Raw genomic sequence first — 25,416 nt, 5'->3', positions numbered from 1 at the left:
CACCTGGTCAGAGACCAGAGCAATAAAGGACATTTATACATATAAATTCTAGCCATTAACTCTGGTCTTAAAACAATAGGCAGGATACCTCCCTCTAGACATATCGGCTCCGAATTTTGATATCAAAGACAGTCATAAAATGCTTGACTTAGCTTTCATACAGCAGAATGCACTGTTGTTACATTTTTGCAGTTCAATATCCAATGCAGTCTTTTCATGTTTAAGAGAACAAGCCTGTGGCTTACATTAATATTTACAAATGACAGAATTATCTACAAAATTCTATCTGGCTAGACTGGCAGCCTTTACCTATCTTCACATCACATTCTTTAATGGCGACTGGGTCCGTAATGTTTTATTGTGTATGTTTACAGATTAGATCTGAATAATGATGGATCTGTTACTGTTATAAGCATTCTATATAAAATAGGGCCACACAAGGTGCCCCTGTTGGAAGATTTCTCAGGTATTCCAGAGAGTTGTCAGAAGTGGGAACCCCGGTGTACATGAATGGGAAGTTATTTATGTGTTAGGCTGTACATGTAACTTTTTTTTTAATAGCAGGAAATTTATTCTGCTTTGCCATGGTATTGCAGTTGTTATTAAAAATTTATGTAGAAGAAGCAAACCTAGTAAATTAATACTATCTAGTTTTAGTGATGGCACTTTGATGAAGAAAGGTTGAATACCCACCTCAGAGCACTGAGCTATTATTTAATATGCTAGAGGGAGGTATCTAATTAGCTTAAGTGGTGCCGTAACAGAATGTTTCTTTTTCGCCTTTCTTTCTTTTCTTTAGACTGACTTTTTTTACATACTTGAACATAAACAGTGTGAGCATGACTGAGATCTAGAGGTGAGTAGTAGAAAGGCACTGCTTTTTTGGGATGTTCACTCTCTTCACCCAATTGCGAAAATTAAGAGAACATGCGCTGGGTCTGATTTATACCCAAGAAGGAGATTTATATCCTGAGCAGAGCTTCTTGGTTGTTGATGTCTGCAAAGATTTTTGGCCCTGTTCTCTGGGACAGGTGAGGAGAAGGAAGAACCACAAGCTATTTGGCATGAGCCCAGAATTTAAACTTAAATACAGTTATGTTGGTTCTGAATCTCATTTTGCTTGTTTTCTGTAATTTGTTAATAAGTGTCAGAGAGGGGAAATGAAAACATGAAGCTGTCATGTGGAAAATGATTCTAAAGTTTTGGGATGTAGGAATTATTACATTACAAGCAATGATTACACCGATTTGCAGAATAAGAACAGGGTAATAATGTGGTATGTTTAGGAGCAGATGCATTTATTAAAAGGTGTACATACATAACCATCGTGGGACACAAGTGGTTCTATTCCATGAGGGCAAACTGTGAGAGGAAATTTTGAATGATCTTGACAGGGGACTTGAGGGGTTGTAGAAAAATATCCTCTGTCAGCAGAGCTCAAAGGGGGACGTGACTGGTAAAAATAATTTAGGTTGGCAAAAACTCAGGACTAAAGAAGTTAAGGAAGGTCAATGGACTATTGTGGAAGTAAAAAAAAAAACAACTAGTCAATTCTGGTTCCTAAGGGAGATTTTCAAATCAACTTTATCGTAAAATGAGATAATGAAAGCTTTCACAAATGCTTCTTCAGGTATCTAAAAACATAAACCATCAACTGCCTTGTATATATCCTGAATACATGTCATATAATGAAGGATAAAAACAATCATTGGTTCAAGAATGACTCAAGGCACAATTTGTGCAAATAATATAAATGCTCTTGTATTGTAAACGTGAAATCAAGTAAGAGTAAATTGTTAACTGGGAATTTTATGACCAAAACAGCAATAAAAAAGTGTTTTTTTTTATTCATTTGAAAGGTCCTAAATGAGATGGGTGGACATCATACTACTGTTATTACTGGGGGTGATTTTTAAAAATGGTCTAGACCACCCAGTCAGTAAACAAATGTAACTGATCTGGTAGATAGTGTGAATCTGGCTGATAAATGATGTGAGGCCTTTGATTACCCCCACTTCCAGCTAGGCTTAAGTCCATATGTATGAAACTTCAACATAACCTGTAATTCTTTTCTTCTTTTATTGAAGCCATGATAAAAGGTGCTAAAGGTTTTGCCTGAAATGTGGAGAGAAGAAAGAGAGAGACAGATAGATGCGTAGGTCTGCTGCACATCCTGGTCCTCTCTGCATAGCATGCTGTTTTGGCACGATTCCAAAATCATCAGGATACGTGCTATACTTGTGCATTGGTTTCATCAAAGATGAATGCATCTGAGGTTTATCCTAAGAGTATCCTGAAGGCAATGCTTCAGTCATCTACCTACTATTTCTGTTCCCACGATTGAAAAGATCTGATGCCACAAGTCTCAAGAACTGGAAACAGGCTTTCAGGCTGAAATATTTAGCCACAAATAAGATTAAGTGGGCAAATGGTCTAGAAATTCAGTCCTATAGCCATGCCTGTCTACTTTCTATTGCAAGAAATCTGGACAAAGCCAAAAAATGCAGGAGGGACAAAAACCCCAAAATGGGGAGAGATTTTAAATATTGCTCTTATAACCTTAGTAAGTTGCTAGAATAATAGGTTTTACATTAACACATATTTTCTGAAGCTTATTAAGTCTGAAACTCAAATGTCTGCCATTATTTATTAACTTCAGTTCTCAGTGGTTTGCCAGAAAGCCACAAATGTTATCAGGAACAGACCACAATATGAGGCAAACATTTGGACAGTTGAGAGGTATGCCTGCAGGTTACATAGAAAATCAGTACATTTTTATGTTGATTTAATCTGTTTTTAGTTTAGCAGTATCACCTGCTTACACGGATGTGTTTGGAATGGTAGACTATTTGAATCTTATGTATAATTTTCTTTCTCCCCTCAAACCTGCTTCATTCTGATTGGCCATCTCAGTGTTCCCATTTATTGCTGTGACTACCTTCTCCTTCCTCCCTCCCTTGGACTTTTTATCTGAGACAGCTGGGGAATTCATGGATCGTAAGGGTGTCCTGGGGGGTGGTGATGGCAACTGCTTCTGCTTGCTGAGGTGGTTATTATGACCTACTATATTCAAGCCACTAATCAAATCTAGATCACTTGGGCCATAGTTATGGCTTGACCTCTCTTCAACATGGCACTGGCAAAAACGTGTATGAATTTGAATGTAGGCTGTATTATCATTCCTATTGATACAGACAATTCACATAAGAGACCTGGTACTTGCATTCTTGCTTGCTGTGTACAGTACTTCTGCTGCATTTAATTCCTTATGAAGCCTATTGTTGATTTTGAATAATTAACCCATTTACACATTTAGTACCTTCTTTCAATACTGTTTAACACACATAGGTTCTTATGGCATCCTAACATGCTTTGAGTCTGACTTCATCAATTAAGTGGCTTACAATTTAGCAACAGGAAGCACAATAAATGGCAAGAGGTAGGTAAAAAATGACACTTTTTCTTCTTCTTTCGGCTTTTCCCAGTTAGGGGTCACCACAGTGGATCACCTGTCCGCTCATGATTGGCAGTGGAGTTTTACAGTGTCGAGTTGCCAGCCCGGCGCCCAACCTTCCACAGAAGGCACACACATGCACACACTCACACCTAGGCCCAATTTTGAGTGTCCAATCCACCTACAGCATGTCTTTGGGATGTGGGAGGAAACCGGAGCACCCAGAGGAAACCCACATGACCACAGGGGGGACATGCAGACTCCGCACAGAAGGCACCCCAGCAGGTAAAAAAATGACACTAAGTTTGTTAATCTAGAAAGTCCTACAGTGAGGGTATTAGTTTTCACTTGTTTTTGTAGTCTCATATTTGTGTTCATATTTTTGTAACTAAGGGAGCTACATGTTATGGAGGCACATAGAGTGAAAAGTCATAGTGGGACAGACAAAAATATAGTACATTGTTTCCTTATGCATATTAATACTTTCAAAATAAAGTGATTTACAAACAAGTGTATGCCATCAAGTAAAACTGTCACTGACATTTGAACTGTAAGTTTTAAATCCTGTAATCATATCTATCAGTTACGGTATGTGTTACTGAAATTCAGCCACAGAAACTGAATTAATAGTATGTGAAATAGTCCTAAAGTCAATGTTGCATTTTGGGGTACACTGCACTAACATGTAAATGCATAATCTGTTTTAACAATATGTTAAATAGCTCTGTTTCTAAGTAACATTTTATTTGTAAATATTGATTTTACATGAAATATTTCTGCATTTTGTGCCACAGCTCAAAGATGTTACTGAATTAGCAAAACAAATTAACTTGCAGAAAGTCTATCTAAGCTTGAGTACAATTTTTTATCATTCTCATTCCTGCTTTATCAAGCATTTATCTTCTATGTATCATCAATTTCATAAACAGTTTATCATCACTCTGCCCATGTCATTAAGTATTTATCAGTATTGTAACTCAGCCCAATTCGCTCTAAAAGAAAGCAAAAGCTTCACCCATTGTACTTCTTAAAATCGCACATAGAAACTGCACGAAAAATCTATAGTCACGTGTCAATCCATAACCCTTTTCCCATTTTGCACACGGAATCAGGGTATCACATCAACAGTGACCATCATCTAGAGGCAGTATTCATACTACAGGGTTGCTAGCCCTGTCTCACCAGATTACAGACTATCTATTGTCACATGACAACCCCCTAAAAATGAAATGAATACCTAAACTAACATATGCCCCAACATAACCTCTACAAACTTCTTAACTAGCATACCCCCTTCTAATAAACATCCATGATACATATGGACACAATTGGTTTGGATTGCACATCTATACTATAAACTTATGAACTTTATTAAAAATGAAAAAAATCTAAAATAAAATGGAAAAAAATTTTCAACAACACAAACCCACTGGAATGGCATTTGCTAATTAATAAAGCAAATTATACCTGAATAAAATAAATTAATTAAAAACCCAACACTGGCTAACTTGCCCCTCACTCGACTACTACAACAATATCACAAAACTACAGAAAAGAATAAAAATATAGAAAATTATGAAGAAACTACATTAAAAAGATATCCATCCATAAAAACTACATAACCTCCATAAAATCCTGTCCAAGACACAATCTACATAATTACCACATCTCACTAAAATGAACAGGTAACAGTAATTAAAAAAAAAAGAGACGGAGGCAGAGAGAGAGAGAGAAATGGATCAGACAGACCCTGGTTTGTGTGAATGGTGAAGTAACTTGTACAACATTCCCAAATCTAGTAGTACAAGACAGCTGTTGTGTCATGCACAGCTGTTATACTTTACACAGACACAAGCTCTTTATTATTATTGTTAGTATTTAACATCTTATCTGCAAACATTGTTGAAGAATAAGTGGGGCTCACCCGAAAGCAAACAAATCACAAGAAAGAGCTAAATAGAAAATTGCTCCCGGCGGCAGGGGGGGGTAGAAAAAATAAACGAAAAAGCTGGAAATTTAAGGATCATCTGAAGAAAGCTTCTGTGTTACAAGATTAGATGTGCAAAAACACTTTTTTCCAAAGGGCATGGGCATAGTATACAAAGCATACCATACCAGAAGTTTCTGAATTGGCCTTTTGGATCAGTTAGCAACCTTTCTTTTGAAGATCTAAGACATCTAAAAAGACTCAGAGTAGCAGAAACTCCTTTGGACAGGTAGGGTTGATGTTGCTCAAAGGCCTAATATTAAAAAGAAGTATTTTCAAAACTTATCTGGTAGAAATCATTCACTGTACTTGTGTTTAATGGCATCCAGTGATTCAGGCTCAAACACTGAAACTAGACCCTTGAAAAGCAGGTATATCCTCCCAAAAACCTTGATAACTAAAAGCATGAAATTTGAATACAAATAGCACATAACTCTTTCTGCTTCTAGTAGGAGCATTGGATGATACCCAGAAGCACATGTTCAAAAACCAGAATGACACATGATAGAAAAATACAACCAAAGTATCAAAGAAACAGTGTAAAATCTATAGAATTTAATGAATTATATTATAAAATTCTACCACACAAGGTTATTTACTTTTGTTTCTAAGATGTAAGATATGTGTCGTCTTTCTTTAAATTATTTGCTCCACTAGTATGTTTATCATGTAGTGCAATTTTCTGTGTATTAACTTCAAAAAATCACATATGATGAGGGGGATTCAGAAAATTGTGTGAAGGAATAAATCAAGCCTGAAAATAGTGACGTACCTCCAAAAACATGAACATTGTGTCCATGAGTAAATGTGGCCTGAAAATACGAATGTTCCTTCAAAACAGGGACAGTTGAATGGTCTTGAAGGAATTTCACCCACATGTAGATATAGCAGAGAAGACATATGTTTACTCTAAAACTATTTTGCTCTGTTTAACTACATATCCTTAATCAGTTAGTAATCAGACAGCTCTGCAATTAACTCATTCACATTTGAGACAACAGTGTTCTCCATTTGTAGCACAAATAATGCCCACATTTATTCTCTATATCTTTTAGCCCTTTAGTATTGTTACATATCTGCATCTGTCATAGTGAATTAAAACCGTACCCTTTGAGTATACTGGGCGGTTATTACCTTAAACAATGTATTGCTTTTCCACGAGATTATAAAAAATAATCATCTAGCGTCTCGATTATGACACACTGCTAATCTTTTCTATTAGTTATCAGACCTGGGGTAAAATGGTGCAGAAGATCCATAATGCTCACTAACACAAATAGTTTATATACAAGCCAGCCCCTATAGCTGTTTAACAGCATCACATACCTGCTTATGTAACATATTACTATGTTCATTTACAAGTATTTGTCACATAAAACATGTTATACAAGATGTAACTGTAACACTTCCACAGTAAAATGTACTTTAATTCTCATGTAAATGGCCACATATATATTTACAGAAATTACTTCAGAAAGCAATAAGCTTTGGTGGGATCACAGATAACATTTCATGGACAGATGTTAAAAATCACAGTCGAGTTGCAGTACTTAAATATGGGATAAATATACCAGGAATCAAAGTGGTTGTTTAATTTATAGTGCATTAGTAAATAAACAGAAAATAAGATTAACTTAATTGGTAGGAATCGTCAGCAGCACTTAAGGTTGAAATTATAACCGTATTAAAGTAATGTCTGTTATATAACTGCAATGCAAGCACTAATCACAAGTTGTACTATATAGACAGTTAAGACAGTCACTGTGGGCTACACTGTATAAATATTACTTTGTAAAATAAAAATCATCCCCTGTTAGCTCCCCTCTCTCTCACTGCTTAAATGTCAAGCAACTATTGATGAGAACAAGCTGTAAGTACAGATTTTACTGTTTTATTAAGTGATGCAAATGTAATTTCACAATGTCTGTGACACATGCAGATTGAACCTGCTTAGTCATGTGAAAGGTGATTAATGGACATTATGTTGTAGCTGACCAAGCCTGAGGGGGATTTCCTCTATTCTTTGTCATAGCCCTACAGGAAGATGTATTTTAGATTTCATGAGAATTAATGTATAATAAAGTTTCCATAATAATAATACTTAACACTCTGCATAGCCTTTGTCAACAAATGATGCACCACAAAGCAAAGCTTCTAAAAGAAATACATCATGGCATTTAACATTAAAGGCAACACAATAATCTTAAATCCTACAGTGAAAAAAGAAGCATTCTGTGACAGCTGATATTGAGAGGTTACAGACAAAAAAATATTTATAATAGAATTAAAACAGCCCACAAATCCACACAGAATCTGAAGTCTGCATTAGTTGTACTGTGCTAAGGAAGCATTTTTCCATGATATCTAATAGTGACAGCTTAAAACAAAGAATATTGAAGAAGAATGTTTCATTTAATCCAGGGATGGCCTTAGGAAGGGTGGGGCACCATTTGGCCCATTTTGGTGAGACCTCTCATCTACCACCCCATCTCTCCCTTCACTTGCTGTATTCTTGAACTTAAAACTATTTCAGATTGGGTATCAAACATAAATATTATTACTGTGTATTACATTAAAATAATATGTTTATTTTTAGCTTATATTTTGTCATAAGGCATGTTAAGATAGAAGTAAACCATTGGACTTCTAGATTACCCTTGAAATAACATGTTCTGGATTTCCTCTGTGAGTGCCTACATAACTACATTCAGACACAATGGATGAGGCCTGTTTGAGGGACAAGTAAGGTCCTCTGTCTACATGGTAGGTGACCACAAGATGGGTGCACCCTTGCTTGCCAGTAAAGATATTCCGAACCTATCTAGTACTGCCTGGATCTCCTGAGCCTGGGTAGCAGATAGCTGTATACTTCCCCTTGTTCCCTTCACAATTTGTTTTAAATTTCACTGTATTTTTGTATTATGTCTACTTGTGACTGTGTTCCTTTATGTTGCATACTATCCGTAATTATACTTCCCTGCATGCCTGCTCTTACATTAACAGTGACGCATTGTTATTGATCAAAATGTACTCATTTGTTTTCATGCTGTCTGAATCTAACTATTCCACAGTTATGTCTTGTAATTTTATTCATTAACATCCATTCACAAACCCACTATCAATAAGAGAATCAATAGAAAACTGTCCCTCTCTATCATTCTTGTATATAAGCCTGGTCTTATCTTCTGATACAGTAACTGGAGCGGTACAGAAAAACAGATGGGCCACTCCTACTAGCTTTGGGTTGAAAATGCTATTGGGCACTTATTAATAGCATTTGACTACTATGAGAGTGCAAGCAGCTATCACTGTGACCCATACAAGACGTGTGCAGCTGTGATTACTAATAATACGGTACTGATAACACTGGACTTGTTTAGTACTGTGGGTGCAAGCCTACAGTAGGAAAATTCCCTGTACATTGCTGCAGTGTGTCTGTTAGCCAAATCTCAAAGTTGGATATGGCATAATGATGCTATCATAGCCTAGTGCTGGGCCCCCTAAGGGAGCAGGGCCCTATTGGGTCAAATTGTTCCAACTGGCCTACAGCTGTTCCTGACTTAATCTTAACTGTTTGCAGGCATAATTTTGTGGGCAGCATAATTGGGTTGTAACACACCTCTGACTAGTAATCGCTATGATGTTTTGCTCAGTAGTAAGAATGTATAGCTAGATATAAGCAAGATGAATATTTTATTCATTTTACGAATGTTAAATATTCTTTGCACACTGTGAAATTGTAAAGCATTATACAGTAACATGGTGTCCACAGTTTGAAGTGTTAACAGCTTACAAATGATGCTTGTGCACTGCACAGTTAATATACACGCACTGAATACCGTGCGTGACAGAGTTAATGCAGCCTGCCGGTACACCTAGCATTTGAACCTCTGCTAATCCAAGCATGGTAAGGAAAAGCAACTGTGTGAGGCATGTTAGTGACAAGCTGTAGCCATTAAAACCAAGAGGACATCATGCTTTATTTTACAGCTTTGCAAATATCACTACATGCAACATTTAATGGGGATGCAACTTATGGCAACATTATTTTGATTAGTAAGAGAGTTTTTTGATACCCAATACTGAGAAGTTATGCTTACATATTGTGTGCAATAAAATTAACAAGTACTACAGATATAATTAGTATGTGAAAGCTACAGTAATTTTACTGTGCAAAGGAAGTGCTAGTCTGTGACATCCATTAGCATTACGTTTTTGTCAAGTATAAGCAAGAGGAATGTTTCACGTTATTTTACGTGTCCAAGTTTGGTTCACTATTTTTTAAGGAAGCAACATAAGACAAAAGAGCTTCAATTAACATGTATTATTCTACTATGACCAATAGTAAGAAGTTGCAATCAGATATAAGCAAGACGAATATTTCACTTTATTTCATGTGCTTATAAATATAATGTGTACTGTGCAATGAAGCTGATCCAAATAGCAAATGGGCTTTTTTTTCCTGCAAATGATATTCTACCTGTGGTAGAATTAAAACTGAAAAACAGTTTTGCTGTGCATAATATAATTAATACAGCTAGCAAATGCCATACTGTGCATACTACACAGTGCCCCCAATGTGGTGGGTACAGGAAGTTTTGGTTTCTATCTCAGTTTAGCATTATATCAATGATTCATATAGAGACTACACACATATACAAACACACACACACACACACACACACACACAGACACACACACACACACACACACACACACACACACACACACACACATCTATATATTTATGGGTGTATGCCCATATATTGAAAAAAATACTTTGAACACAACTGGTTGATCAACAACCAACACAGTAAAACAAATACAAAAAAAAAGTAAAACTGTCCCCCCTGCAACCCCTACACTCCCTGCTAATTTTATATGCAAACTCTGGGATTAAATTACAATGAGTAAAGGGCAAATTCCCCACTTCCCACTGTACTGAGATCTTGCACCTATGTAAAAAGATAGCGCACACAATCAACTTATTTTTTTCAAACCAGCAATTTTTGCACAATTTTATATATATATATATATATATATATATATATATATATATATATATATATACATATATCTACTTCGACCCATCAGAATTACACTTTATCATATTTTAGATAACCGAGTCCACTTTAGTGAAAGTACATTTACAAAAAACACAGTTTCACCAATAACACTATACTGAACCACAACAGAAAACACACAGACAAAAAAAATACAACAAATGTACTTATGCAGTGGGGCACCCCCCCCCCGTACCCCTCACCCCCCCGCTACTTATATATACGAACTATAAGATTAAACTACAGTGGGGAAAAGGGAATACTCCCATATCCTCACTGTACTGTGATCTATCACAACTCTTTGGTGCAGTGTTATTTATGAAAGTGCATTTTCATGTAAATGCACATACTGCATCACATGGAATCATCCATTGTCAACAGTTCAAAAGATAGATGCCAGAAAACCAGATATAGTAGTCCAAGAAAAGAAGACAAAAATAGCATTGATCATTGAAATCGCCACATCCAATGACTACAGTGTCATGCATACAGAGAGACACAAAGTCATAAAATATCAGGATTTACAAGCAGAAACTAGAGCAATGTGGAAGAAAGATATTCAGATAGTTCCAATAGTAGTAGGAGCAACGGGTTTTATAAAACAGAGTCTGCAATCATATTTAGATATGCTACAAATACACATAACTCTGTACGAATTACAAAAGGAGTCAATTCTGATTACACTGCAGGTGCTGTGAAGAGCAATTTTGGCTGGCATCAAAGAGTGAAACAATACTAATTTCATGAACCTTGATCATACTTTGACTTAGGAATGGGGTCCATTCCCATCATGGTATTAGAAACCCAAAAGATTTGGAGAAATTAAAAAAGGTCAAGAACTCCTCAGTCAACCATTTAGTACATTCCTGAGGATTATCCCTCTAGTGGGCAAAGGATGACTGCCCATATACTGCAACCATGCCCCCAGAAACACAATAAGCCCCTGGGAGGCCAAAATCAAGAAACAGGATGACTGACACAGCCCAGTAAATCCCAAAGATGGGGAGATCCAAACCATGTATGGTTAAGTTCATCAGAATCAGAACTTTATCACTGATACACTGCCTAGTAAGAAGTCATTGCAGTACATGCAGAGCCAGCATTATATTCCACACCAGAGTTATTTGTAGAGCTATGGGGTACGGCAGGTAGTACAGGTGATCACATTCTGAAATTGGAAACCTCACATATACAGCATTACATTAATCCAAACAGAAGTAGACTAGGGCATATAGAGTACATGGGTGATCCACAGGAGAAATAAGAAATGTATTGAAGGTAATGTCTCCCCACTGTGTTCAGTCTTCAAATTAGTCCTCCCAACTACTTTCTGAGGGACAACACTGTAAATATCCTCTCCATCATCAAACCAGACTCAAAACCGCAACAGCAGCAGAAAAATAACTTCATCAATCATGGCACCTCCCTTTAAAAATCACCTACCTAGTGAAGTGAGAGAGCAAGGTACACTGGAACATTTAAGATCAAATTTAAAAGACATCTCACTGATGAAGCCTAGTGCACATGCTTTCAAGACAATGGTTAGTAATCTATATACTGTAAAGATTGCTTGTGTAAATTACCAATAAATCTTGAATCATATGTAAAATTCTCTACCACGCAAATACCACTGCATACTACCAATAGATGTAAACTGTAAATGCTACACCAAGTAAATATCAATGGATACTACTTAATAAATGCAAATTACCTTATGCTGTGCAACTCTATTATATCTGTCTAAAGGTTTACTGCATTTGCACATTTATAAATCATGATATGATGTTTGTGCAGTATCTCAGCCTATCTTGGCTTGGGTTGTGCCTGAAAAAAAAAAAAAAACTTTGAGCAACCTGTTTACCTGGTTATCAAATTACAATCAATCAATCAATAACTACATAAATAAGTGGAAACAGGAGGGTTTGATGGCATATGAAAGCTGTGTCTTTATTTGTGGCTTGTTAATAATCACCCTCAAATTACTTTCTTTTGAAGTGAACTGCAGTTTACTTCTATGGCAGATAATATTAAGAGAGTAAATGGTTCCAAAAACTCCCATGGGGCGGCATAACTGAACATGGAGACTATCTTAAATATGTTGTTTCAGATGGATCTAAACCAGCTATATCAGGATTTATTTCAAGTCACTAGCAAGACTGTTAATAGCTGACAAAATTCAAACTCCTGAGTGAAGCTGCAGGGCTGGAGCTGCACTGCATGTCATCAGAGCAGCAACGATATTTCAAGCCTCACCTCTAATGTGTATCACCCAAGAAATGTATGTCAGTATAAGATAACAGCAGACCAAGCTTAGGACCATCAGGGAGATCACAGTCAAGACAGCAATGGAAAGAAGAACAACTTTCCTCTAAAACCACTCTATTTGTCCAGCGAAGGAGGACATGAACCAGTCCAAGACAATATCAGTGATGCTAAAGTGATGTTCCAACTGTTCAAATAATATGGTATGACCCACCATGACAGGCTGCTTATGAGAGAATGAGTAGGACCAACACTGACGATTGAAGTCCCTTCATGGTGCAGCCATCAAAGTAGCATTACTTACCCAAAACAAGACTGGAATGCATAAGTGATACTTTTAACTTATATGCTGCCATCCACATAGCATCAAATTACATTTTCAAGGTCTCTACCAATTAAGGTTTTAGACTGGTTGACAACTGTCCTGATTGATAAATTAACGCAGCATTTTTCAGATAAAGAATAATAAATGTCTTCTTCAGTTTTTATACAAGATAGTGAGACTAGGATGTTTTGGTACAGAACTGGGTCTAATATCACTAGAAAGGAAAGAACCATCTCAATGGGACAAAGATCCAGTCCCCCAGATGTAGTTTACAGACTGGAAACAAGACAGAGAGAGAGAAAATCATCATGATTAGGTAAGGGAAACACACTAATTTGATGACAGTAACAACTCCTAAGGAACATTGACACAATCCATATGAGCACCTTACAAAACACTTGATCTGATTACAGCAAATTTGGTAACAAAATACAGGAAGCATGATCACATTTTTCTCCTGATACAACCATCCAGGTGGTAAGATGGCTAGATAGCCTGGACTACCCATCCTCCTTCCCACCTAGAAGAATGTTACTAGTTGATTTGCCCAGCAAAGATCTCACAGGACAACCAGTTTTCTTCAGGAGAGCTCTGTCTGACATACCATACTAGTGTGACATCATTTATACTCAATCCTTCAACCCTTAGGTCTGTGCAGAAAAAATCAAACCATGGGTCATATGGTGCCAGATGGACTTGTCAAACGCAGAACAGGGTAAATATATCCATTAAGGAGGTGAGGCCATAATTGCTGACTCCAACCAGCTTACCTAGCTCAATGTCAAAGCAGTCATGATGCTGTCCAAACAAAACGAGACCCAAGAATTCCATGGTGACCAGACCATTTCTCCTGCATTGCATAAAAAACCAGGCCAGGGATTTCACAGTCAAAAATGAACCAAATAGTAGAGGAAAATGGGTGCATTACAAGATCTCCAGCTGTAATACCAATTTAAAGTACCAAGTCCAGAGTGTGCCAACATTTTCGGATAAGAAACATAACAACCTGAATAATCCAAACCACTTCACAATACAGAAGAATTCCTGCAGAAAGCTTCTGATTATTCATCACAGCTGATTCTGGAATCTCTCAGGATTATCCATTTGGGAAGTGACATATCTATGTATGCAACATATTGCTGGACTAACACTATGGGGGGGGTAGGGGGCAGCAGATGAGGAAGTGCCCTTAGTTTACTTCTTCACTCAGTGCAAACTCAAAGGAACTGGTACTCAAAACTGTAATCTTATTCAGCTTAAAGGCTGAGTGGTAGAGTCACATCCCCACTCCAATCTTGACTGGTCACAGGCATTGCATCACATAGACCCCGGTGGTACTAATGCTACAATAATGGGAGCGAAGCTATTGTCCACCAAGGTTTTGTGGTGTTTTATTCTATGTTGTCCTCAGTCTAGTTCGTAGATTTGATCTTTGTCTATTACATGTCTTCTGTCTATTATGCATGCCATGATCCACTTCCAATAACCAGGTTTAGATTCACTGCTTCGGCAGCTTCATTACGTACTCTCTGAGCTACTTGTCCCTCATACAATTTTTGTTTCCGTACAATCCCATACCCAGCCCTCTATTTCTCAGTACCCCTAGAAAGATTCTACAGCTATATTGTACTCACTCTGCCACATCTAAAAATCTCCCTACAGCAAGAAATTCTTTCATCTACGATGTTCTTACTTTTCCTTTTATTTACATCACTATGATTACCGCATAATTTAACAAGTATAATCTTCAGGTGCTGTTTATAACTGAAGTTTTATCTTCACTAAGGTCAGGCTATGATGACATTCTTCACATGACTACTGATGTCATTTTAATTACTTTTCAACATCCTGAAGGACTAATCATCTGTTTATAACCCGGAGCTGCTGTCTATATAACAGTGCACAATGGAAGCACCTCACTTACATTACCAGGAAGCACTGAGTAATGTTACTCAGTCAACCACTAAGACACATCATCCTTCATATAGCTTACAGCTGGGCACTGATGTGCAGAAAATCCCACACCCAGAGAGGCAATCATGCTACTATGCTGAATTACCCATCACCCTAACTCTCCTACAATATAACAGGGCAGAATGTTACCTTACTGTTGTTTTTATATGTTAAATAAAGTTGGAAGTTTATTTTAAATCCAGAATTGCTGAAAAAGTATCTGAGCAAAGTGAGCCTACATCCAAACCTTGTATCCATCTTTTAGTTTACTATCAGGAAAAAAATCTGAAACAGGGAGGCAAAGTTTCCCATATATGCTACTGGAATTTGCATATATCACACTGCAGCCTGAAGTTTCCAAAATTGTAATAAAATTAGTCGAGCTTTACTCTTGATGGGTAATGTAACTACAAACATGCCAACAGTAGAATTACGAGCTTTGAGGATAATGGATCACAAATAATAAGACAAATCCAGTACTGTAAGTGCTGATTCCACCAAGCCAGCTTACATCGTCTCATCCCTCACATGATTCCACCTGCAGATCAACCTATCATGAATGTCTAGTAAGTTCCCTAAACCCTGGTCTATAGGATGTTTAGTAACACAGCTGTTATCAGCTGGTATTACTTAGGATAACAGAGTGGCTTAGTACCTAAGATCCCTGCATCAGAGCTCCAGGACTTCAGTCCTTATCTCTGGTCACAATCCATGTGGAGTTTTTATATTTCTCTCTGTCTCCATGATTTTTATTTCCAGGTACTGCAGCTTCAAGTCACCTCCCAAAACAGTGTTGTTTGGTTAACCTGTATAAAGTATATACATTGCAGTTGCCCTGTGGCTTTGGTTTCTCTCATGGTTGAAAAGAGTACAAAATAGTTGTAACTTATCAACAAATGGATAAATTAAACTTATGCATTTTACTGACAGGTCATTGCACAAGTGCCATGTAAATGATATTCAAATGCCAAGTGTTACACAAGGCACTGGATCAGTTTTTTGTTCTGAGCTCTTCTTATTCTGATCATCTGCAAATCAATTTATTTTTAAACATCCTAAATGCTTGTTCTATTACCATCAATCCGTGTCAACCATATTGCTACCCACACTAACATAAATAATGGGTTCAAAAACAGGACAAGCACAGATAACGTGTCAGTACAGCTTTGTATTGCTATCTGCTGTATTATATGAAACCAACAGTTACGTGGACTGATATGGCATAGTGGGAGACAAATGGGGTCAGTATTCTATTTATTATGTATGTATATTCACACTGCTGTAATGTTTAAATAATTCTTTAGAGCCTCCTGGCTGCTATTTTTCCTATTTTAAACATTTTTTCAGTGTCTCACTGCTCTTTTTCTACTGTGTTAAATATTACCTAGTGTTTTCCATTGAAACTAGGGTAGCTAGTAGCTGTAGCATAGTCTAGATCCAGGCCTGCTGCTTCTGGAACTGTTTGTTTTGTGGTTTGTTTGTTCTGAGCATATTTTCCAGACTATTTTGAATTAGGGACACATGGGATATATGCAAATGATGCTTATGAACATCAGGTGTTTCAGCTAATTGGCGATTCTGAATGCCCATGACTTGTTTCATCTTTGAAACAAGTCATGGGCATTCAGAATCGCCAATTAGCTGAAACACCTGATGGTCATAACGATTATTTGCATATATCCCATGTGCTACTGATACAAGAGGTTTGGGAGGTCACTCAGAGAAAGTTCTAGCTTTGATAGAGTTTTCATTTTGTTTATTTTGTTTTTACTGACTGGTTTTTCAGTGAATTTCTCACTTATTGTTTTAGACTATGTTGACTTGGAAGGGGTTTATCTGCACTTTTTTCTGAGAGAAGTGTGTTTGATTGGCACCTGACTAGTAAAGGGAGTCAGTTCGAGGGATTGGAATAAGCATTCTCATTGGTCTTTTTGAATGTTGATAAGAACTTTTTTTTTTTTTTCATGTTTTAGCTTCTGGTATTTAGGCTTTGCATCTGAGCAGGTTTCTGCTTTTTGTACCAAGCTGAACTGAGGTGGGCTACCAGTCATAACTCTGAGCTGAGACACCAAACTACTAGAGGCTTCTAAGCTTCCAAAAAAACATAAGTTCCCTGTTTTTTTTGCTTGTTTATATTATTTACTACACTTTTTTATTGCCTGCCGCCTACCTTTATATTGTATTTATTTACTGTATACTGAACTACACTGTTATACTGCAACTGCCTGCTACACTGTGCCCGTAAAATCAAATTTTGTTGTTGTTTTCACTGTTTGGCAAGCTTTTTTGCTGTTTGCACTGTTTGTTAAGTATTTATTGGTATTTTTTTCACAGTTTTAACGCTACCTGTTCTGCCTGCTCTGGTTTTACCACCAAGCGGTACTTAATTAACTGATCTCTTAACTGTTTAAATTATTATTTTATTATTACCATTATTATTATTATTATTATTATCTGCTTCTATGTAAACTTAAAAACCTCAATCTCTTTGAATCTACTATACTCTGTTTTTCCAGTTACCTTGCTGATAGATTTCAGTCTGTTCATTGACTATCAGCCTCCTCTCCCTTCCTTCCTGTACATACTAGTGTACCCCAAGGCTCCATAGTAGGGCCCCTCCTATTAAACATCTTTACAAATAATCTTTATACATTTTGCCTCCACTCATTTCTAATCCAGTATGCAGATGATTCCACCTCATATCTTGATCCAATTATCTCCTCCACCTTCTTTCCCTTACCCTAGACTCACTCCTGTCTGTGGAAAAATGGCTAGCCAACAATGAACTCTTATTTAATCCAAAAAAAAAAGTCTTCTCTTCCTCCCTAAATCTCTGCAGTATTGTAAAATCTCCTTCTTAGTCTTATGAAAAGATACTAAAACTATAATGACAGAAAGGGACAAGGCCAGGATTCAATATCAGAAAAACAAAACCACTACTTTGAGACAAAACTATGTAGAGCTCCATAACAAAGCCAAAAAACAAATCAAACTAGACAAATCCAACTACTATACAAGCATGCAAGAAAAATATGCTCACAACCCACAAAAATTCTGGGCCTCAATAAATGGTATATTGCATCCAGGAATGTCCACAACTTCAACCCCAGTGCTTCCAGATAACCACGAAAACATTCCTACTCAGTTTAACAAATTCTTTACCGAAACAGTCCAGACCCTTGCCAATGCCCAAAATAGTACTAGCAGCCCCACACCAATAACTACCCCAACCCACCCCAATATACAAAACAATAGCCCCAATTTTCACCTCCACTCTGTATCCACCAAATCAATATCTAAACTCCTTGGTAAGCTTAAACCAACCACTCTAGCAGCTGATAAGCTGCCAGCAGACTTCCTTCGGATCTCAGCTGAAACTATAGCCTATCCTGTCTCTGTTCTCATAAACAGATTTCTCTCAGAATGCAAAGTCCCCACCTCATGGAAAACATCATATATAATTCCACTGCACAAAGGAGGCAACTCCTTAGAGTTCACCAACTATCACCCAATAGCAATCCTATCACCTTTATCCAAAATATTAGAAAGAGTTGTTCATACTCAACTACTACAGTACCTCCAGAATAACAACCTACTCTCCATATCTCAGCATGGCTTTACACCTTCCCATAGCACCAAGACAACACTACTATCATTCACCACCATAGTTAACCACCACAGAAACAAGGGACTATTTGTTTCTTCCATATTCTTAGACCTATCAAAAGCCTTTGACATGGTAAACCACAGTCTGCTTCTTGATACCCTATCCACCCTAAATATGTCCCTCCTCTATATCATGGTTCAACAGCTACTTATCTGCCCTTCAGCAAGCAGTCCTATGGCAGGACCAATTGTCCCCCCTGTTACCAGTAACCATAGGAGTCCCTCAAAGATCCATCCTTGGCCCATTGCTGTTCTCTCTCTTTACAAATCAGATCTCTTCATCCTCTCCCACTGCCTCAGTAGTGCAATATGCAGATGACACTACCCTCATATGTGCTGCCCCGACCCTTAGTGAACTGCAAACCCTTACCCAAAATGACTTTACCCTAGCCGAAACTTGGTTCACTAACATCAAACTTCTTCTTAATCCCAAAAAAACAAATTATTTTCAGTCCTGGCAGAGCTCCTCTCCTAAATAATAATTTCACCATTAGCTCCAAAGAAAACATTCATATCAGTTGTACCACAGACACTAAACTGCTAGGCGTAGAAATAGACAATGACCTGAGGTTCAACATCCACATAGCATAAACCATTAAGAAAGTTAATAAAAAACTTGGTCTCTTCTACAGGAACAAACAGTTTATGACAAAAAGCACCAAAGTAACCATCGCAAGGACTCATCTTCTATCCACCCTCCTCTATGCCTCTCCCATCTTGACAATCTCTGCCAAACTGATCTAAATAAAATGGAATCTTGCTACAAGATTGCCAAGTTTACTACTGAAGCCTCACATAGGTCCCACCACTGTCTATCCCTTAAGCAACTCAACTGGCTTGAGTTGCCTCATATACTTCTACTCAATCAACTCTATAGCGCACAAACTCGACTACCTTCCTGAGATAACTCCAGCACTTCAGCGCCTAATTCAGCCCTACATTCCCTCTAGAGCCTTAAGATCTAGTAACCAGAACCTCATAACTGTCATCAAACATAAAAATGAAGCTGGTAAGTCCCTCTTTGCCAACACCATTGCCAAAACCTGGAACACACTACCAAGCCAAATAACGTCTACCACCTCCTTTAGTCAATTCAAAAAACTCCTGAAAACCCACTATCTAAGTAACTGGCTATGCTCATGCCACTCACGAGGCTAATCCATACCAAGAGAATTTGTCAGGGTACAACTATGTATAAACAGTTTCTCCCCTGAAAGCTTCCAAACCCATATACATTTACCTTACAAAACTTGTAACTGCAAAAGAAAAAAAAATGTACCTCTGATTGTCTAATGTAAGAAATGTTAATCACTAGCATGATGTCCTGTTGTGTGTATATATGCTATATGTATGTTTGTTAATCACCAGCATGTTGTCCTGATGTGTATATATGCCAGATGCATGTATGTTCTACTTCTTTTTACTCTCATGTAATGTATTGTAATGTGGAGCTTTTCTCCCTGGGCCTCTGCTGAAAATGGACCTATGTCCAGTCGGACTTTCCCGGTAAACAAGTGTAAAATAAACAAAAAAAAATAAAATAAATGATCCCTTAACAATACTACTATCTCAGTAGAAACCCATACTAAACTCCTTGGCATTGTTATCGACTATCAACTTAAATTTGACACTCATATTCTACAAGCTATCAAAAAACACATCAAAAACTAGATCTACTGCATAGGAAAAAGAAGTACCTAATGAAGGACACAAAACGTTCTCTAGCTCAAGCTTTTTTACTGACTACCCTATTCTATACTGCACCTATTCACACAAATCTCCAATCTAACATCATGACCAAACTTGAATCCACCTATAATAAAATAGCTAGATTTGCTGCCCAATCTACCCTACCAATCCCATCACTGTACTGCCCTAAAATTCTTTCATGGTCAGAAGTCCAAAACCAACTCTTACTTCCTCAGCTCCCCTTACATACTCTCTACTAACTAATCCCTCACTCTGCCTTGCTCTCTCTACCCTTATCTCTCCATATATCCCCAAACAATGTCTGTGCAGTGCAGACCAACATCTCCTTGAAGTCTATAAGCCCACAAAGCAAACTGGTAAACTACTGTATAGTCATTCTGTAGCTTGCACCTGGAATAAACTTCCTGCAGACCTTAGATCCATCACAAACAGTCTCAGTTTAAAAAAAACACTACAAAATGACATGCTTAACACATGGACCTGCCCCTGCCCTACTATTACCTGACCTACCCCTCCACAGCTTCTTTTCTCCTTTTTCTTTGCTCATACAGTGTTATATTTATTACATCCAATTGTTAAAGCATATTAATAAACCATTTTCTCTCATTTCTTATATATAAAAGGAAGTTAACACTCTACTACATAACTGATTATTTGCAATTGCTGTAATTGTAGTATTACCCTCTGTGTGAATGCTACTGTTTTTACATTTTGTGTTAATAAGTCTTAATTACTTTTGCATCTCTATCATTTTGTTAAGCTCTGTATCTGTATTTGTACTTGTATATGCATTATTTTTGTACATGTTTGTATCATTTCTCCTCAGATCTCTGCTGAAAAAAGGCTTCATGCCCAGTCAGACCAACCCGGTTAACAAATGTCAAATAAGTTAACAAATAAATAAATATGTAGGGCCTCCTGGATGATTTTCTACTGGTGTAAACATTTTTTTCAGTGTCTCACTGCTATTTTGCTGCTGTGTTAAATATTCTCCAGTGTTCTCCACTGAAACTAGGGTAGCTAGTAGGTGTAGCATAGTCCAGATCCAGGCCTGCTGCTTCTGGGACTTTTTGTATCGGTTTGTTTGTTCTGAGCACATTTTCCAGGCCATCTTGGATTGGAAGGTGTGTATCTGCACTTTTGTGAGCAAATTGCATTTGGTTGACACGTAACTTGTAAAGGGATGCCAGTCTAGGGCTTGGAATAAGCATGCTAATTTGTCCTTTTGAATTTTATTAAAGAGTTTTTTTTTCAAGTTTTAGCTTCTGGTATTTAGGCCTTGCATCTGAGCAGGTTTCTTGCTTGTTTGCACATCATGCAGCACTGTGCACTACTATGCAATGGTGCAACAAAGTCAGACAGTTAAATTTAACAAATGTTCTCTTAAAACCCAGGCAGAACTATCCATTTGCAGAGCTCCTCAGTGATCATTTCTGAAAAGCCACCCCTAGTGACAACAGTCTTCAACCTAGCATTATGGACAGTTGGACTACCCTTGTTGACTTGGGTATCTTGAGGTAGTGTAGCAACTGCCTCATGTAGACAGACAACCCTCTACTAATAACACAGTTTAGTACAGAGTGCTAGAGATGTATTTACACCAAGAATCTAGAATCCATGTTCTCTTTCAACCAAAACAATAACATGGAGAAGGTTTTCAATTCACTGCATATTCACATAGCACCACTATCCACACACATACCACTACACACAGTATGCATCAAAGACATAAATCCACATACGCGGGAGTTCTCTTGAAAAACTTAGCAAAACACCAGATACCTCCAAAACACAAATCTGCTACAGCTAACACAGTCTCCACAACACCTATAACACATAACAACACCAGTGTCTCACCCACCAAACCCGTAAGGCATAACACTCAAATTCTCCAAGGGCTCCTTTGAGGAAAAACCTAGCAAGTACTGCCAAGGATAACCATAAGGCCTTTTACAGCTATGTACATGACCTAAAGGGTAGGGCCCAAGCATGTACAGAACTGGTTGCCATCGGTATCACACACACTGACTCCATAGAAATAGCAAACCCTCTAGTGGATAGGTTTAGCAAAAATTTCACTCCTTTATCCTCTCCTAACTTACAAAAAACAATCCCCCAAACTTCCCCCCACCTTACATATCTGAAGAGTAGGATCTCAAAATCCTGTCCAAGGCAAAGAACACAACCTCTATGGGACAACATGACATCCCTTCTAAACAGGCTAAAACATAAACTATCATTACCACTAAGTACCCTTTTCAGTTATAGCCTAACCACAGGTTTTGTTCCTGTGGAATGGAGAATGGCTACAGTTATCCAAACCCCCACACACACACACACAGAGGTGACCTAGCAACAGACCCGGGGAATTACAGACCCATAAATCTGACCAGCCTCATCTATAAGGCCATGGAATGTATTACTATGGATCTCATAAATAAAGATACAGGTGACCTCCATCCATAATTGAGTATAATGCCCCATTCGGTATGTACCGTATTAAGCACCTACAGCAATTAGAGAGACCTCAGAGGTTTCTAACAGAGACGATCAAGAACTTTCAGCATGTGTCTTACATGGACCAAATAAAATCCATGTCACTATACTCCATATTGTATAGACTTCTTAGAAGAGACCTATGTCTGGCCTACAGAGCAACCCAAGACCCAAACCTAATGAACTTAATGCATATCCATAAATCAAATGGGTCTAGGGCCACCCATTCCAGGGACTTAAATATGGCCTGCAACTTAAACTGGACATGCTACAGAGACAGATTTATCTCCCAGAAACTGCCATGTCTTTGGAACAGGTATCAATTCATGGAAACAGAGCACGGCTATGACACTGTTCAAGAGGAGCCTGGATGAGCAGATTGGGTACCATAACTTCTTACCAGGCATAGCATCCATAACCCTCCTGAACATTGGCAGTTATCACTAAATGCAATATGGGGTATTGACTAGTACCTCTATGCTATTACAATGGGTTGAAATGGCTAGGCTTAAAATGACCTCCAGGTTGATAGCCTAGTAATCTCCTATGATCCTATAATCATATGTTCAAAATCTCCTAACATGAGGAAATATTTCAGACTCCTTCACAGAACAGCAGGAGTTAGGAAGCTACTCCTGCTCTAGTATAATAAAACTCACAATGACATACATGCCAGTACAAGGTACAGAGTGTTCTAAGTGCAATGTGCTCAAGATAGAGACACACTGCAACAAACCAGGCACTTGAGACAGCAAAATATGTAATAAGAAATGCTTTGAAAAGGAATCTGAAGGACAGAGAGAAAGCTCTACTGTTTCAGTAAGCAAAGAGTTGTAGAAGTGTAGAGGAAGAAGCTATGATCACAGAATTCCTTCTAACTCAAACATGCAGCTGTATCTGAACTTTAACCTTACCTAAATGGGTACTGTGAGATAACTGGAGGGGGAAAAATTTCACTGTATTCTTGAGCACCTATGGCTGACTTCCACATTACATATGAGCTTCAAAATAGTATCCTGGCTTGCTCTACAGCCTGGTTTAAAAGAAGTACATAGAATAAATAGGAATGTGTATGCTATGCAAGCAGAAAGGTCATTGCATTATATTAGCAGTAACCATGAAGATTATATTTTAAATTCTGCTTCTTCACTTTGTAGCTGCAGTAAGATACAACACATGTAAGCAGTAACAACACCTGCTCAATCAAGATTCACGTGATTCAAAGAGCAATAGCATACATTGACAGGAAAACTGTCACATATACCTGCACAGAGAAAAGCTGACCACAAGTCAATAAACAAACAGATTTATGTATTACAGACTAGCGGAAATCTGGCCAATACAGCAGTGCATCTTACTGTTTGCAATAACTGCAACTGATGCTTTCAGATTTTCATAAACATGCTTTCTTACCAGTTGCAGAATATTTTTTTACCATACGAATGTTTGCTTGTTGGATACCCTTGAACTACATAAAAGATACGTGCCACAGAAACTAGTTGTTCCTTTGGTATACCTTCAAGTGACTACATCAGAACCTGCTTACTCATTTTCACTTCACTAGTCATACAAACAACAAACTGTAACTCACTTTATTGTTTTGGAATATGCATTGTATAATCACAAAATGCACCACATTAAATACTTGAGAGAGAAATATGATCTCATTTTACTTAAGTTTATTCAACTTTGGTGTTGCTGTGCATATGTCATTATCTGTGGTGTCATTCACCTGAAACATGCAGAGATCAATTAAAAAAAAAACCACCAAGATCAGTCAGTGACCCTCTTACACAAATGTAGAAAAGAAATTTTAAATGACAGTGCTGCGGTAACCCGCGGTGGTGGTGCTGCGGTAACGTTGTCACCTCACGGTAAGACGCTGTCCGGTTTGATTCTCAGCTAGAGCGTCTTCTGCGTGGAGACATGCGTGAATGGGTGTATCTTCGTTGAAGGTTGTGCGTCAGGGCTGGTAACTCGGCATGTAAAAATCAACTACCAATCATTAGCGGACCGGAGTTCTGCTGTGGCGACCCCTAATCGGGAAAAGCCAAAAGACACAACAACAACTGACTTGTCCAAGCAGTAAAATGGGGTCTGAAATCTTTGCTTACTTACCATGGCCTTTGTTATAATATTTATCAGTCATTCCTCAGCCACCAGACAGGACAAAATCTTAACTATGATGGAATCCTGCTGATTCTGCATAACTCCTAGGATCCAAAAAGGGTCACAGCAAATTCTCACATCAATAATAAAAATAATTGTCCTTTATCCACGCAAGCCTGGAGCCTCAAGTGAGATGAAAACATTTGGTAGTGTTGACTATCCTGGAATGAGCTCGGCAGTAAGCTATTGGACTCTGAAATCTTCTATCCAATTTAAAGGGAATGACATGATAGTTGCTGGTAAATAATTCACATGAGAGATAAATGTGTGCTAACCAGAGGTACAAAGACTGTTCTTTAGTCTTTTCTGATAATTTACAATTAGTTTAAAG

The 25,416-nt window shown here is 37.7% G+C and overlaps 1 protein-coding gene across 2 annotated transcripts in view; it reads right to left on the bottom strand.

Annotated features, from left to right (window-relative positions):
- Nucleotides 1-25,416, bottom strand: part of EXOC3L2 (exocyst complex component 3 like 2) — a 640,637-nt gene that overhangs the window by 385,733 nt on the left and 229,488 nt on the right. Inside the window, exon 1 of one of the 2 annotated variants that reach the window (XM_044062617.1) lies at nucleotides 25,035-25,271. The exons of the other annotated variant lie outside the window; for it this stretch is intronic. The gene's annotated coding sequence lies outside the window, so the exon portion shown is untranslated. Of the gene's footprint in view, nucleotides 1-25,034; nucleotides 25,272-25,416 lie in introns of those variants that run through there. 2 annotated transcript variants of the gene reach the window in all.

This window comes from Protopterus annectens, chromosome 1.part0 (genome assembly GCF_019279795.1).
Source record: "Protopterus annectens isolate FY-2018-M chromosome 1.part0, PAN1.0, whole genome shotgun sequence".
In the NCBI taxonomy this organism is placed as follows: domain Eukaryota; kingdom Metazoa; phylum Chordata; order Ceratodontiformes; family Protopteridae; genus Protopterus; species Protopterus annectens.
This window is presented reverse-complemented; position numbering and strand designations above follow the sequence as displayed.